We start from the raw sequence: 17,928 nt of genomic DNA, 5'->3' as shown, positions 1-17,928 counted from the left end.
TAGATAATCTCTAAGAATAAGAAAACAGGAGAGTTTGGAAACATTGAATATATTTTTTAAAAACTTAAAATGGGTTGAAAAATTGGTTCGAAAATCTAATCCAAAGTCCATCTACGTATAGCTCAACCTTGCTTGACCTATATTATTCCTAAAAATGTTTTTAATATGAATATTTACATGATATGCCATATTTTCCACTTTTTATACACTTGAAAATTTACTACGTGATTTCTAAAAGCAGTTTATTAAAAGAACACCAAACTCTCTGATCTTTCACACCCATTAAAAGCAACGCATGTAGTAAAACACACAACTGAACAAATACTATTTCATGGGGGTTCTCTCTGACTCCATGGGGCTTGAATATTTAACTAGGCACACAGCCACAATGCTAATAGGATTTGGCACAAACCAACGAGGCCAGGTTGAGAGAAGGTGTTTCAGGAGCAGTTACCGTACTGCCCCTTCTGCTGAGGCCTCACTGAAGCAAGTAAAACTCATCTGGTCACCTTGGTCAACCTCCCCTCTCTTTCTGCCCCTCGAAGATCCCATTGCCTTCAAGGTCCTCTCCTTGCTGCCAAACTATGTCTGAACATCCGCCAGCAGTCCATGTGATCACAGGTTTTGTGAGCACTGTAAAATCACACATGATGTGGTGCTGTGAGCACCAAGGACCACAAACCACGGTGGTCAAGGAATTAACCTCTGGAGCTGACTGATTTGCGTATTGCATCTTCCTGACACGAATACAGGTGACAACAGTTTGGTCTCCCCATCATATCCCAGAAATTCCTGCATCATCAACACCCAAGGTTTCTATAAGGTGCACACAATGGTGCCTCTGTACTGAAACGGCAGGTCCCAGCAGAAAGCTCTGCATCATTTGGGGATCATAATGAATCATGACCTTCCTGTTGGTTCTTTGAAATACTTTAAATTCCTTGAGGACCCATAATAACACCTTTGGAAACCAGCCAGTGAACTATGGATTCTCAACCCGATTAGACTCAATGGCTCTTTTTTATTACGTTTTTATTACATACTTAATTTATTATGTCCTCTTTACCATTTTGAATAAAATTGAATTCATGGATAATATATAACCCTTAATCACTGAAACCATCAAAAACACCTCTAACAATTTCCCAAATGGCCTTCTGCATAGCTTTTCATCAAGTCACCTTAGGATACACCAGTGGGTGCTTGGCCGAGCCTCATGCTCTAAGAGTGGCCATAAGGCCTACAGCCCTCTGCTCATCCTTCTCCCTGCCAAGACAGAACCAGCTTGAAGGATATCTGAAAGACTAAAGATTCCACAATGCTGTACATGTATGTGTATCTATGACATAATTGTATATATGTGAAAATGTCTGTATATATCTGCAGCAATTTAAAAGAAAAAGATTTCTAAATTTATTCTATTCATTCTTTCAATAGATAATGAGCTCATGAAATCTGCCAAGAATGAAGTTAGGCTTATTATAAATGCTAATAATACCTTGCATTTGACTATGCCTTACTAACCTCAGTACCTACAGTACCTAGCTCAAGACCTAGCACAAAGGGCATTCAAATACATGAAGAACCAAATCACATCTCTATAGCAGTGGTCCATTTGCAAACAGCATGAACATCAAGAAAGGGCAGAATGAAGCACCACAAGTACTGGAACTTCTCTGGAGACCAAATTATATGGTAAACTTTCCTACCACAATACAGAACAAGGAGTTATTTATTTATTGATTCTCTCTGAGCACCAGCTATATGCCAAGCTAGACACTAATGATAGAACTGTGAGCGTGACATTCTTGGTCCCTGACTGCATGAAACTAGCACATACAACTGCACTAATCACCAGCTGTGAATAAGGACCATGAAGAAAACTAAAGGTTTCTGCTACAAAGAACAGTAGTGAGTGGGGCAAGCAGTGGGGAGGCTGGTTTGGATATGGGAGTCAGGACGGCCTCTAAGAAGAAATGGTGTTGAAATGGAGACCTCCATGGTGAGAAAGAGCTGATCGTGGTGTGGGCCTGGGAAAGACCACACTGGATGGAGGGATCTGTGTGGAAAATATTGCCATGTCTTAACCTGGCTAAAAGAGGACCACTGTCTCTGAAGCAAAGTGAGGGAGTAAGTGTGACATTCAATGAGGCTGGAGGGTGGACGGGGCCAGGGAGCCACCAAAAACAGTCTGAGGTACATGCTAAGCCATGGAAGGCCTCAGCAGAGTTTTAAGCATGGGAGGACACAATCCGATTTTTTCTTTTTTTGCATTTTAATTTTTAAAAAAACTTTTCAATTTAAACTAATTTTAGACATACAGGAAAGTTGTAAATACAGTACAAGGAGTTCCTTTAATTTCTCACCCCATTTGTCCTAATGTTAACATCTTACTGTACTATGTCAAGCACAGAGCAATAATGAAGAACAGAAAATTCATCTTGGTACAATATTATTAATTAGACCAGCAGTCCCCAACCTTTTGGCGCCAGGGATCGGTGCTCCTATGAGAATCTAATGTCTGATGACCTAAGTGGAGCTGAGGCAGTGATGCTAGCGCTGGGGAGCGGCTGCAAATACAGATGAAGCTTCACTCACTCACCCGCCTGCCACTCACCTCCTGTTGTGAGGCCCGGTTTCTAACAGGCTGTGGACCAGTACCAGTCTGTGGCCTGGGGGTTGGGGACACCGGAACTAGACTGCAGACTTTATTTAAATTTCACCACTTTTTTTTTTTTTTTTGTCTGATTTCAATTGTAGGATCCTATCCAGGATCCTATATGACTGGCTTACTTTTTTAAAAACCCACTCAGCGGCAAGTGGTGAATGGCTTGGGAGGCATCAGGAGTCATATCAGGGACTCATTCCAAGGTTGTTGCTGTGGTCCAGGCCAAGGGTAAGAGTGGCTCAACCTAGGGTGACAACAGGATAGAAGCAGACAGACTCAGGATATAAGGTCCAGGCAGATCTGATAGGACATGCCCACAGACGGATATGGGGATAAGGAAAGGGAACAAGGATGACTCTCCGGGTTCTGCCTTCAGTAAACAGATGGATGAGACATTTACTAGGTGAATAAGACCAAGGGAGGTAAAGGTTTTGGGGGCAAGATCAGAAGCTCAGTTCTGAACCCTTTAAGTTTAAGATACCTGTGAAATCCCCAAGTGAAGATGTGAAGGAGGCAGCCACATCATCCCAGTTAGAGGGGACACCTAGGCTAGAAATGGAATGTGGCTACTACCACCCATGGAGAGGATGACAAGAGGAGAGAGGGCCAGGAAGTAAGCCTGAGGACCTTCACTGTCAAGAAACAGTCGGGGAGGGGATCCAGCAAAGAAGTCTGAAGAGGACAAGAGGGGTCGGAGGACAGTTACATAAACAGGATTCTAAGGAAGCCAAGAACAGAGAATGTCTCAAGAAGCAGGAATGGACCACCATGTCAATGCTGCTGAGGGCTGAGTACAACATGACCAGAAAAGTGACCTACGTTTGGCAATATGAAAATCGACAGTACTACGCCAAGTAGGGAGGCACTGGGCTGGTGGCAGCACAAGCCAGCCTAGGTGAGCTGATGTGTGAGTAGAGAAATGGAGAAAGCACATGTGGTCTATCCTTTAAAGAAGTCTGGCCGTGAAGTATGACAGAGAAATGGGGTGATGTGGCACCAGGGAGGATTAATGCAGGGCAGAGAAAGATGCTAGAGAATGTTGTGGGCTGACGAAATGGAGAGGAGAAAGATGTAGGAAAAGGAAGGCAGCTAAAAGAGCAAAGTTGCTGGAAAAGGGAGAGAAGACAGAACCTATAACTCAAGTGAAGTGACTGACATTACCAGAAAGAGGCAATCTTCTGTAAAGGAAAGAAAAAAAATAGACACCTGTATTTGTAGACTTCTGGGGAGGGAGAGTGCATTTGGTTTGGTGGGAGTGGGGGCAGAAAAGTAGGACACTTTACACACGGCTGTGGCTGAGAAGGTATCACATCAGGTGATGTAAGGTTCAGATTGGTATAGATGCTCTCAAGGGAAACTATCTAAAGCCTTCAAGACCATGGTGCCACCAGCTGTACAAATGACAATGGGGGCTAGCTCTCTCAGAACAGCACTCAGAAAGCAATGAAACAGCAAAGGCACAACTAAGGCACCCAAATATCTGTTGAATATATATGTAAATGATGAATAGACAAGTTAATGCACCAATTAATCAACTAAAAATTAAAGCCTATTATGAAAGCAGAGTGAGAGGAGAGTGGATTAAAGTGATATGCTGTGAATCCCTGGAGATTAAGTATATAAAGAACTCTTACGGTAAATAATAAACAACATATAACTCATCTTAACAAAATGCAAAGGGTCTGAATAGACATTTTTCCAAAGAAGATATATAAATGGCCAATAAAGCACATGAAAAGATAATTCAACATCTTAGCCACAAGGGAAAAGCAAAGCAAAACCACAATGAGATACTTCACACCCACTAAGATGGCCTTAAAAAGACAGACAATAACAAGTGTTGGCAAAGATGAAGAGAAACTGCAATATTCACACATTACTGGTGGGAATGTAAAATGGTGCAGCTACTATGGAAAACACTCTGGCATTTCTTCAAAATGCCACACACTGAGTTACCATATGAGTTACCAATGATTCTACTCCTAGGTATATACCCAAGAGAAATGAAAACATAGTTCTACACAAAAATATGTATACTAATATTCATGACAGCATTATTCATAACAGCCAAAAAGTGGAAACACCCAAAGATTTATCAACTGATATTCTATCCATATAGTGGATAGCTATAAAAAGGAATGAAGTTTTGATTCATGCTACAACATGGATGCACTTTGAACCTTATGCTAAATGAAAGAAGGCAGTCGCAAAAGATTACATACTGTATGATTCCATTTCTATGAAATGTCCTGAAGAAAAACAAGCAGAAAGACTTGTATTACAAGATTCCAATACCTACAAAGCTATAGTGGTTCAGACAGTGGAGTACTGACATAAGGAAGGGCAGAAAAATAAAGAGCAAAGAGTTCAGAAATAGACTCACACATATGGGCACCATTTGTGACCAAAGCAACACTACAAAGCATGGGGAAAGGAAGGCCTTTTCAAAAACTATGCTCAGCTCAGAGTGGATATCTGATGCCACCCCCAAGGTCCTCGGCTGGTAAATATGCACACGAGAAAATTTTCGACATCATTAGCCATTTAGAAAATGCAAATTAAAATCATGACATGTCACTACACATCTAGTAGTATGACTAAAATGAAATATACGGACAATATCAAGTGCTGATAAGGATAAGGAGCAACTGAAACGTTTATACATTGCTGGTGGCAATTCGAAATGGTATAATCACTCTGGAAAAATCTTCAGCAGTTATTTATAAAGCTAAACATACACTTACCATATGTCCCAACAACTCAAATCCTGGATATTTACTTTGGAGAAATTAAACCTTATGTTCACACAAAATGCTGTTCACAAATATTTGCAGCAACACTATTCATAATTGCCAAACCCTGGAAACAACCGAAATGTCCTTTGGTAGGTGAATAAACACACAGTAGTGCAACCATAGGATGGAATACTGTCCAGCATTACAAGGAAATAACTACAGATACACAACAGCTAGGATGAATCTCAATCTTTCATTTATACTAAGTGAAAGAAGCCAGTCTTAAAAGTTTACATATTGCAGATTTCCATTTTAATGACATGCTCCCAAGGGCAAAACTATAAGGATAAATAACAGATTAGTTGTTACCAGGGGGATAGGTGGGGACAGGAGGTGGGTCTATTAAAGGGGTCAACACACAGAAAAGATTAGGAGTGAGGGGTGGAGGTGGATCTGTTCTGTGTCCTGATTGTACTGGTGACTACAAAAATCTATACATTTGTTAAAAAATTCATAGAACCATACACCAAAAGAATAAAGTCAATTTACAAATGATAATCTAAAAAGTAAAATTATAAAAAAAGGAATTACCATACAACCTTGCAATTCTAATCCAAGTCTCAACTCATGAAAAATGAAAACATTTATCCAATCCAAAACGTGTACACAAGTATCCAGAGCAGCTTTATCTGTTATAGCCAAGATGTGGAAATAATTCAAATGGGCATCAGCTGGTGAATGCAGAAACAAATTACAGTCTAGCCAAACAATGCAATTTGACTTATCAATAGAAACTGAATACTGATCCATGCTAGAATACAGACGGACCTCAAAAATAATATGCTAAATGAAAGAAGTCAGATGCAAAAGATCATATACTGTATAATTCTAACTACATAAAATATCTAGAAAAGGCATATCTATAAGGACAGAAAGTAGATTCCTGGTTGTTGATTTGGTAGTAGGTACTGGCTGCAAATGGGCATGATGGGCCTTATAGGGTGATAGAAATGTTCTAAAACCAGATTATGGTGATGCTTATACAGCTCTAAAAATAAGGGAATTGTACAATTTTAAGAAGTGATTTTATGTTGTTTAAATTATACCTTAATAAACTGTTTACAAAAATAGTGCTTAGACAATGAGGTATCTATATTTTTTAAATGATAACTTGACCCTACTTCAAGAATACACACAAAAAATAATTCCACATGGATTATAGGTATAAATTTAAAAAGCTAAACAATAACATATTTAAGAAATACAGAAGAATAATTTCATGACTTCAGAGATAAAGTTTCCTAAATAGGACACAAAATTCATTAACCTAACAAAGGAAAAGACTATTGCATACCAGGTTGAGCCATATGTAATTGCCAATGTTTGACCATTGTGATCTACAAAAATGGCAACTTCTTAGTAGAAAGGCAATAGGTACTTGCCTCATGTATAACTGGCAGAAGGCTGGTAGCCTAATTATAAAGAGCTCCCAAAAAAATCAGCAAGAAAGTAAAACAAAACAAAAACAGGCCACTAAGTAGAAAAATGTTCAAGAATCTGAACATCCACTTCACAAAAGAACAAATCCAGATGGTCAAAAGACTAAGAAAAGGCACTCGATCAGAGAAATGCAAATCAAATCAGGGAATCGAAAATTAAAGCTACCAAAAGAAACTCCACACACCCAGCAGAGTGGCTAAAATTTGACAGACTGACAAGCACTGTTGAGGATGCAGAGCAACAAGGGCTCTCATTCATTCACCACTGGAAGGAGGAAATACTAGCAAAGGCGTTGGTAAACAGTCCAGTATCATCTACTAATGCTGAAGATACTCATACCTTATGACCCAACAATTCCACTCCTAGCTATTTATTTACCCAACAGAATTGCATGCAAGTGTGCACAAGGATACAGTACATACATATTCAAAGGAATTCTGTAGAAGCCAAGATGAGAACAAGCCACATGGCCATCAACAGTAGGATGGATAGACAGATTGCCATACAGTGCTACAGAGAGTATGTTACAGCAATGAAAATGAACAAACTCCAACTATAAGCAGCAGGGATGAATCTCACGAGCAAAATACTGAGTGACAGGAGCAGCCCCAAATGAATACTTACTACAGGTTCCATTGATATGAAATCCAAACACAGGAAAAACTAAGCCAGAAGTCAGGATATGGCTGCCTGTAGGAGGAGGGAGTGGGTAGTATTGACAGGTACACAAGGTGGGGCTTCTGGGATGCTGGCAATGTTCTATTTCATCTGGGTAGTTATGTGGATGCATTCATTTTGTGACAATTCTTCAAATGTATACTTACACACTCATGTGTTTTTGCTTATATGTATTACACTTCAATGCAAAAATTTATTTTTTAAAAACAGGCATCCAAATTCTTCAAAAAATGCCAACATCATAAGACAAAAAAGGCTAAGGAACAAATCAAAGAAGACACACGTGCTAACTAAATACAATAAATGATCCCTGATAGAATCCTAAATAAAAAAGAAGAAAAGCTCTAACAGATACTACTAGGCAACTGGGGAAATCTGAACACGAACTATATATTTGATAAGAGTATTTTGTTAACATTAAATTTTTTGAGTATGACAATTTATTTTGTCTATACAGGAGAATGCCCTTGTTCTTAGGAAATACGTGCTTAAGAATTTGATGGTTCAAGGCCACGATGCTTGAAACTTACTCTCTAATGATTCAATGGCTCAGGAAAGAAATAAGAGGAGATATACACACATATACACATACACATATATACTTGGATATAAAGGACATACATTATATGTATGCATGTAGTATAAATATATACATACAGTTAGAGAGAGAGTGAAAGAAAATTTGACAATGTTAACAATTGTTGAATCCAGGTGAAGGCTATATTAGTGTTCATTACACCACGCTTTCAACTTTTCTATAGATCTGAAATTTTTCAAAATAGAAAGTTGGGAAAAAAGCAAAAGTACATCCCAAATCTGGCAAAACAAAACAACCTAAGCCAAGTGTTTAAGGATGCATACTTGAGTAAGAAAACCGTAAAAAGAGAAGGATGTGACCCCGGGGTCAAGGCAAAACCATGGTTACCTCCGGCTGGCAGCATTCTCTTTTTAAATCTGGCTGATAGATACGAGAATGTATACTTTGTAATAATCAGGCTTCTGCAGTCTTCGGCATCATATTTCATAATTTTTACAAATTGTGGTTTTACAAAAGAACAGACTGTGCAAAGTTTAGTTTTGTGAGCAGTTTTATAGGAGGAAGAGAGAGCAACCTAGCTACTGAGTTCCAAGCTGCCACGAATTTGCCACTACACTCTGCCAGCCCCCCTGTGTAGCTTCTGGTGTGGTTATACAATCACGACAGTGCTGTCGCCTCTTAGCTGCCAAATGTTCTCACAATTTGGTTGCTACAAAAACACACCTAACTTATACTGTAGACTGATTTATTAAAGGTGTTGCAAGATGGTTGTTTTTTCTGGAACAAAGATGTTTTCCAGGAAGTTATTTTCCCATAAGTCACATATAAATACTAACCAAAAAATATTTAAAACTCCCATAGGTTTTGGTCCTTAATTCTTTTCTCCTGCTATCGCTACGAAGGTAACAGAAACAAAATATTTATTGTTTACAGCTGCTTGGAATTTAATTCCAAATGACTTGGTCAGTAGATTCGTTTACTGCAGAACTAAATATGCAAGACTCCAAATTGAGGACAAATTCTCTCCATATACAGGATGGAGGAACCCCTGAAAGCCTCTCGTTGAAGTCATTCTTGATAAGCTGACAACAGTATCTGTATTATATTTCAGCTCATGGACTCCAAAGCCAAACTGCCTGGGTTCAGACCCCACACAGAGTCTTAAGGCTTTTAAGTGATACTTACTCTCTTTGTGCCCCAGTTTCTTAATGTGAAAGGACATGATAACCCTCCTTTACAGGGTTTTTATGAGGATTACGTGAGTAAATATTCATTAAGTGCTTAGAACTGTGCTGGGCACATATAAGCATCATATCAGTGTTTCTTAAAAGTCAATATTCAAATAAATGAGAGAAGTGGTGGTACATAGAAATAATCTAGCTTAACAATCACACCCAGAGAACATGGTTGAAAGGATAAAGACTACTTGAAAGGAATGGGATGTACAGAGAAACAAACTACTTCAGAATTTAAGAGCATGGATTCTAGTGTCAGGCTGTCTGGCTTTAGATATCAATTTTATCACCTTAAAACCAGCTATTATTTAACTCTCTGTGCCCTAGCTTCCGGGTTTGTAAAATTAGAACAATGAAAGTTCCTAGCTTACAGGATTGTTGCAAGAGTTAAATAATAACATAAAAAACGCCTAGCTCATAAGCAGCACTCAATAAATGTTTATTACTACTAAACAGTTTATTTGTGATATGCTACCCTATAAAATAAATAGGGCTGTGTACCCTATTCTTGTCAGTTCGAATATTATATTACCACTTGTTCAATAGTTTAGATGAAAACATAAAAAAGCTGTTTGTCGCATATGCAGCAAAGGTGTTAGAGGAGCTGGAGGACTGATGGCTGCCCCGTGCCAACAAGGTAAGCCAGCGGATCACGGACAATGCACTCAAGCTGCAACGGTTCCTCATTCCCCTGCACTGACTTTCTGAGTGTGAAAAGAATGTGGCTGCTGCTTCACTTCTGCCTCCTACATCTTGTGCAAATTGTCTCTTATGTTCCAAGCTACATACAGAGCCCCCGTTTAGCCAAGCTAACACAATATCTACCATAGTCCACCCCTGTCACCTTGGCACATACATATACCTTTTTTTAACCATAATTTCCAAATAAAGTCAGTCATAAAATCAGGTCCCCACCTAATATAATGAAACTATCCCTCTTAAAACCCAAAATGTGCTAACCCTCTCTCCAAAAGAGGATCCAAAGTCCCTGTATGCTCATTTCTCTTCTAGCTGAGTCATTTCCCCCTTTGATAGCTTGTGAAATAGAAAGAGTGGTCAATGTTCTGACAAAAGGCTGGAGAGCTGATAGAACTCTAAGGTATAACCATGAAGATTCACTGCCAATCCTGCCAGGTACAGAAGGAAAAAAAGCTTTCACCAGCATACCAGGTGCCAGACAACATGATTTATTTCAGCAACAAAACCACATCTGGCACAGAAGCTGCAATAGGAGCCACCACCTAGTCAAGTTTATGATAACCCACTGTCATTCTCCAAGGTCCATCCGTCTTCTACACAGGCCAAGTAGTAGGTTGAACAAAAATGTGGTAGGAATCATCACTCTTGCATCTTTCAAGTCCTAGATGGTGGACTAATCTCTGCTATTCTTCCAGAAATATGATATTGCTTTTGGTGTATTATCTTGATAGGTAGAAACAGTTCTAGTGACTTCCACTTGTCCTTTCATGCCATAACAGCCGTCACTCCAAGAAGCTAATGTCAAAATTCTGCCAGTTGCTGAGTATGTATATTTCAGTTATGCATTCTAGAACTCGAGATCGAGAACCACAGAATAGGTTATAATATCTTAACAATTATTTAATACATAATATGTAATAATGTACAAGTATTAAATATTATATATTGTACTTATTCTGAAATTGAAGAAAGCTGACATAGGTGTAATATTGAGTGATTAATTATGCACGCTCACTCAAAAGTTGGCCATACCCATTCATTACACACAAAAACACAAAATACACACACACATTCTAGGATTACTCTGCGCAGCCTGCGTGCATGAGAAGCCAGTCACACATATGAGGAAAGAAAGGAATACTGAGTGGCTTCGTTCTCTCATGGAATCCTCATTTTTTTCTTCCTTCTCAGGGAGTCTCATTTCTCTTGGCTTTCTTCTGATTTCATTTCATGATTGCCCCCCAGATTTCCAACTTCCCAGGTTTTGGCCTTAAAGATCTCCAGTCCCCTTTGTCTTCACCAAATATAAGCCAGCTCTTCATAATCCGTGATGTCAAGATTAGATCTTTGACCTCCTCTCAGTACACAGGATAAGCACCTTGTACCTTCCATATCTCTCAATAGGTTGTTTTCCAGCCACAAACTGACAGAAAGCCTTAGAATACAACCCAAGAGACAGTGCTTCTCACGATCACATCATAGTAAACTCTGGTCCTCTCTAACTTCTTTGAGAACTCACAAACATCCCACACATCCTTACGAGTTTTGTGCATAATGTTTTGACTAACGTAGGCCACATCTACCAACCACCTTCGAGCAGAGACCTGTACTACAGGGGATCACATAACTTTGAAGAGAAGTATGTATCAGAATGCAAGAGAACAGACATGAGGACTGTCAGCTGGCACCAGAAAGGAAACAATTGGTTTAAGGCTTTCCCTCATTTTTAAAATCTATATAACTATACAATCTTTACAGTATGAAGTCTCCACAGTATCGTTTTGGAAAGGATGAACAGAATAGTTAGATCTTATCCACAAAGCTGCTTTTCTCCCGTTCTCTAGGGCATTCCTCAATCATCAAAACCGGAGGGCTTTATGTAACTTTTTTCTCTTTCTTCTCCCTTACCATCAAGGCCTGTCAAGTCTTCCTGTTGAATCTATCACCTTTACTCCATCCACTGCCTGAATCTTTATTTCTTTTGAGTACTAGCTTCCTAACCAGTCAACTGCCTTCCAGTTTCTCTTCTTCCAAACATCCTCTACCCTGTCACCCAACAAATCTTGCTCTAAAACTCCCAATAGTTACTCTCTTACAAAAATAATAATAGCAACAACTACTACAACTAACATCTAGAGAACACTTGCGTGTGAAACACTGAGCTAAGCACTTGACGTGCATTACTATCACATGTTACTCACAGGAGTCTTATGAAGTAGGTACTATTCCAAATTAATGGTAACAATATAGCATCCACTCCAATGTGACACAGACTGCCATTCTAACTCCATCTCCCATGTCCATTATCTTCATCTCTTCCCTATGTACTTGTAGCACAAGTTCCCAAATACCCAACATGTTGTCAAATTTACATGCCCTCATACTGTATCCTTGCCTGTTTAGGTGTTCCACTAATGTTCCAATTCTTGTCTTTTTAAGTGTTCCAATTACACTAAAAATGAATTGAGTGCAGGATTTCAAACTTGAAATTAAAAATTTACTTTCATTAAACTTAATATGTTCTTTAATATAAATAACTCCAACTAGGGCTTTAATCTAGTCTAAAATTTTGCTTTGTGTGAACAGAGTATTTTACTAATAATTTAAAGGTCTTTTATGTTCCAAGGCAGATAGTCAGAGCTCCTAAAACTGAAAGGACTTGAAAGATCTAGGTTTTAGGCCATTATACTATGCAATTAACTCATACTATGGTGGTTTGTCATACATTGTTAAGACTTTTTTTCTTTCTTTTTTCATTTTTATTTAATCAAGAAAGCCTCCGTAGAAGCAAGGAAGCTGCAAACTAACATTCTTTGGAACTCTGGTTCTATGTATCATTGCTTTTAAGACAAACACTTGGTGAAGTTGTTGAACACTATCATGTTTACTGGTTTCTTCCTTACTTTAAAAAGGAATTGCTCATTAAAATGACATTCGATTAAGCAAACATTTAAGGAGTATCTACGGAGTGTAAGATATTGATTCTAGGTTAAATAAAGTATTAAAACAAATCTTTTTATCTGCTGATTGAACTGTATTTGTGTAGTACTTTTCATTTCCATTACCTCATTTGATTTTCCGATGAGACAGGTAAAATAATTCTGCCTCCAATAGAGATGGGTGCATAGGAGTGGCAGGGGCAGTACTTAACCGCAGGGTTCAGTTTTAAGTGGGAGGTAAATATCCATCCAAAAGTTCAGGATGGAAAAGATCACACAAGAGAAGGCAGAAAATCAAAGCTCAGACAGGAAAATCATATAGGGAGCATTAAAAACCAGCAGTATCAGAAGACTTCCTGAGGAACAGTAGGCTCTAGAACAAAGTTAAGTTTGGGTAGAAGCTCACTCTTAGTAAGGGAGCTACCACCCACTCATAATTCTCTGTGTTTCTACCCTTATTTTTTCCTTCTAAAAGGCTAAATTATTTTCTAAATTTTAAAACTTATTGCCAAACTCAAGGAATATTTGAATGCAACAGCATACAATTCTGAAATCATAAAGTACTAGCAAATTCCATCTTTATATAGTACCATTTTACTGCCATGCTAGAACCAAAAAAGAAAAAAGAAAATGATGTTTAAAGAAAAAGTTGATGATTCATGAGTTTAAAGTTTCTTTTTGTTTTTATTTATTTGTATTCATTTAAAAAAAAGAAAAAGGAAAAAACATGACTGCCCCTCCCCCCAACTATTATTTGATTAGATTACTTTATAAGTTGACTTATTAGGATGCTTTGCCTATTTCTTTCTTTCCAAAAAATCCATTTTTACACTAGGACCTTAACCTGGCTGATTCTGTTAAAACAGAATTTAACTATAGATAAGTTTCAGAGGGCCTGCATTCAATGATTGGTTTAACTGAATTTCCTAGTTACTGGGATCTGTAAATATTAATTATCTGAATTTGCACACCAATGTTCATAGCAGCATTATCCACAGTGGCCAGGACATGGAAGCAACTGAACTGTCCTATGATAGATGATTGGCTAAAGAAGCTGTGGTACATATATACAATGGAATATTATTCAGCCATAAGAAGAGATGAAATACAGCCATTTGCGACAACATGGATGGACCTCGAGATAATCATGCTAAGCGAAATAAGCCAGACAGGAAAAGTTGAAAATCACATGATATCACTTATATGTGGGATATAAACCTAAAAGCAACAAATGAATAGGACAAACAAACAGAGACTCATGGACATGGACAATAGACTAGTGGTTACCAGAGGGTGCGGGGAGGGGGAAAATGAGAGGTAGATGGGTTAAAAGGGGTCAAATATGTGGTGACAGAAAGAAATCTATGGGAGGTGAACACACAGTGTAAATATATATATGCTGTATTGTTAAAATGTATAGCTGAAACTTAATGGATTTCGTTAACCAATGTCACCATAAAAAATAAAAAAATACTAAAATAAAAAGTGCATATATATATATATATACACACACACACACACACATACATACATATAAATTATCTGAAAGAGTGAGAATGAACATACTGTTTTCTGTTTGTTTGTTTTGTTTTTAAGTATAATGTGAGACCAAAAGAAACCTGGAAAACTAGACCAGACCAGTGCTGAGAAAAAAGCCACAGCCACCTAGTGAACTCTCTGCTAAAATGGTCTTATGTTACAGTATAAGATGTGACTTCTTCACTTATAATACCTGCTTTTTCTGTGCTTTCTGGACACAACACAATTTGGATAAGCTGTTTTGGACAAATCTACTTTTAGTCTCCTAACTTACCAACTATATGACTTCAGCAAGTTACTTAACGTCTCTGCACATTTCTCTCTTTTATAAAACAAGACGAGGAATATCAAAATTCTACCTCAATAGGATGCTTTGCGAATCATATACTTTCTTATCTGTAAACATAAAGCTTCATTTTAAGATGAGAGAGTGTACCAATGGAACAAAATCAAAAGAAGAGTCCTTCATTTTCTAATAATTTTGAGTCTCTTGTTCTTTGCCTATAATTTTCTGTGCTTTGCAAGAATGAGCATATTAAGAAGTTCAACAAAGTCACTAAATACCTTTGTGACCTTAGGCAGGGCACTCAAGTTCCATGGACCTCAGTTTCATCTTTTTTAAAAAATGAGATCACTTAGCTAGAATTGTCTGAATGACAAAGTGCCTTTTATTAATTGTAAAATATAGGATTTATAAAATAAATAAATTTCTATGATTTGATGGAGCCATTTTGTCCAAAATGGTCAACAATGCCTGTTAAAGGAAATCTAAAATGGGAGTCCTGAATAGTTAGACATATTTTAGAGCCTTGGACCTCTCAGTCATAAACCTGTGGAATCAAATTGTTTAAAATCCAGCCACCAGTGGCAGCACGGTTTAACATCAACAAACATATTGCATTTAATTTTGAAAAACAGAGGTATACGGCTGTTTTTCATGTAAATTAGCTTTGTCTCTGAATATGCATAAACCTCAATTTTAGAAAGATGATCTATTTTAAGAGAAACACAGCAAAAGAGCATCACTTTTGAACTTTAATACACATAAATAACATCTTTAGGTTGAGCGCCTGCATCTAAATCCTCCCAATTTTCCAGGACCTACCTTGGAGGCCGCTCCAGCACTCTGGACAGGAGGATGAACTCTCTCCATCCCGCTTTTGTCTCCCCCAGGACAATAAATCTTTCCCCAAACCAACATTCCACTTCCCCACATTACAGTGATTGGCTCCCGGCTCCCCTGACTGTAAATTCTCTGAGACTGTGCTGGCTCTGCATTGTTCGTGAAGCAAGCATGCAATAAATATTTGGTTGAAGAAACTCATATAAATTAATATAATCTTCTTAAATTATAGGTATAACTACAAATTACAAAAGCATTATAAGTGACTCTAGATAAAGCCCTGAATTGAAGAGCCCAATTCCATTTTTAGACCCTTTGACGCTATTCGAGGGGAGGCTGAGGATGGAAATAGTGGCTACTGAGAAAAAAAAATCGAAGCCTCAGTAAGAAAAAGCAGTTTGATTTCTGTTTCAATTAAGGAAGAGCCAAACAATTTTGCTTCCCAATTTTCTTGATTCATTCAAGGAGAAAAGATCTCAGATAACTCGCTTGAAAATCCTTATGAATTTACAATTCATTTTAATGATGAACCTGAGGCTAAGCTTTAAGTAACTAAGATCATTTCAGTAGTAAGTGGTAGGACTTAGCTTGAACTATATAGCACATGCATTTCTGCATATTTCCAAAATTTATATTGATATATTTTATACATATTCACATGTGAGCACAGCTATAATTCTCATATTAGCTTTGGAAGTAAGTAAAAAGTTTTATAAGGAATGACAAATTCTAAATGGGTATGCTAGCAGATATTCCTAAGGCAATGTTAAATGCACATACTTTACGGAAATGTGCTGTGGCTGTCTTACTGCCCTTTCATTTAAATCTAGAAAGTGTGCCTTTCTAGAAAGAAAATAAAATTCTCAATATTCTACGCTAGTCATCAGTGTTGATAATCTTAAACCAACATTTTCTCCCTTATCAAGGTAACATTTCTTTCCAGTTCATGACCAGCAATTTATATATTTGTTACAAAGTCATTATGTAAAAAAAAAAAAAAAAAACCCTTCAGTTATTTTGGGTGCTGAGTATTGAATTGACAGAGGCCTCCTTTGCAACCAATTTGCCTATGTGCAGACCCTGAGACATGCCGCTGTTCATTCAGGATGGAAGGCAACATGACATGGATGCCTACAAAGACAGTCTTTAAAGCTCTGCCTGCATGTTACCGAGAAGCTGCTTCTGGTTGAAATGTTTCACTGCGATGGTAGCTAAATGATCACAGTTCTACCCACTCCGACACACACTTTTTTTTTAAATAAAAAGAATTTTGTGTATCATTCATTCTTTACTTCCAACACCACACACACAGCTGGTTCAAGGACTGGCAGACAGCACGTTTTCCTGAACAGTAAGCTGTAGGACTGGTCCAAGGTTACCCACAGACTTTGCTGATACTGCCTGAAAATTGCAGTGCATTCCGAGAACAAAAGAGGCATGATCTTTGTTTTTGGATGAACTCACATCATCTCAAATATTTGCTGTTGTTTAAATTGCAGATATCCCCTAACTGAGCCCTGAACCTCTCTTGCCCAGGCAGCAACAAGGTCTCTTGGCGAGAGTGGCTCTCGAGCTGCATTTCTGTTCTTGCTGAGGCCCCACCCTGACCCACTTGGACTTGTAAATGCCATCCTCCTTTTAGCCCCACAAGAGGACCCAGTTCTCAGCTGCACTCTCATCCTGGGCGGAAACAGGCCTGAGGCTGGGAAGGGTGCCAAGAGAGATCTTTTCATTGGTTTCTGTTCCCTGTCATTTTTCAGGGAAAAGGAAACACCCAACAATCAGAAATTGTCAGGCAGATGTAAAAGAGATTTAATTAATCATAAATACTATTTAGAAGATGTATTTGCATTGCCATTTTAAAGGTGGATAACAGTAATAATATTAAAATGAAGTCTCTTAAAAGAAAGTGACTACATGTCATTCAAATTTCAATTACTTCTTTGTTCGACAATGAAAAATCATTCTCAATTACACACACTTACTGTAAGACAGCAGTTCATCCGTCATATTTTCCCCCTTTTGTTGTTTATATAACTTGTCTTTGCTCAGTAAATGGCAGTACAATGTCAAGATAGAGTTTATCTTAAAAAGGGCTCCATTAATGCTTACCCAAGAATAACAAGACTCTATAACTCTGCCAGAAAAGGGCATGGGTGAAGTAAAAAGAAACATCAGTATACCCTCAAGACTTAGACTGGCACCTCAGTTCACCTTTAGAGGAAGATCAAAACTGTAACGACAAAGACCACAGCCACTTCCAACTCCCTACTT

General features: G+C 38.1%; 1 protein-coding gene across 1 annotated transcript in view; it reads right to left on the bottom strand.

Moving 5' to 3' along the window:
• ADCY9 (adenylate cyclase 9) overlaps window positions 1-17,928 on the bottom strand; it is a 107,873-nt gene that overhangs the window by 43,904 nt on the left and 46,041 nt on the right. The gene's annotated exons all lie outside the window — the stretch shown is intronic.

The sequence above is a fragment of the Pteropus vampyrus genome, unplaced genomic scaffold (assembly GCF_000151845.1).
Source record: "Pteropus vampyrus isolate Shadow unplaced genomic scaffold, Pvam_2.0 Scaffold300, whole genome shotgun sequence".
Lineage (NCBI taxonomy): Eukaryota > Metazoa > Chordata > Mammalia > Chiroptera > Pteropodidae > Pteropus > Pteropus vampyrus.
This window is presented reverse-complemented; position numbering and strand designations above follow the sequence as displayed.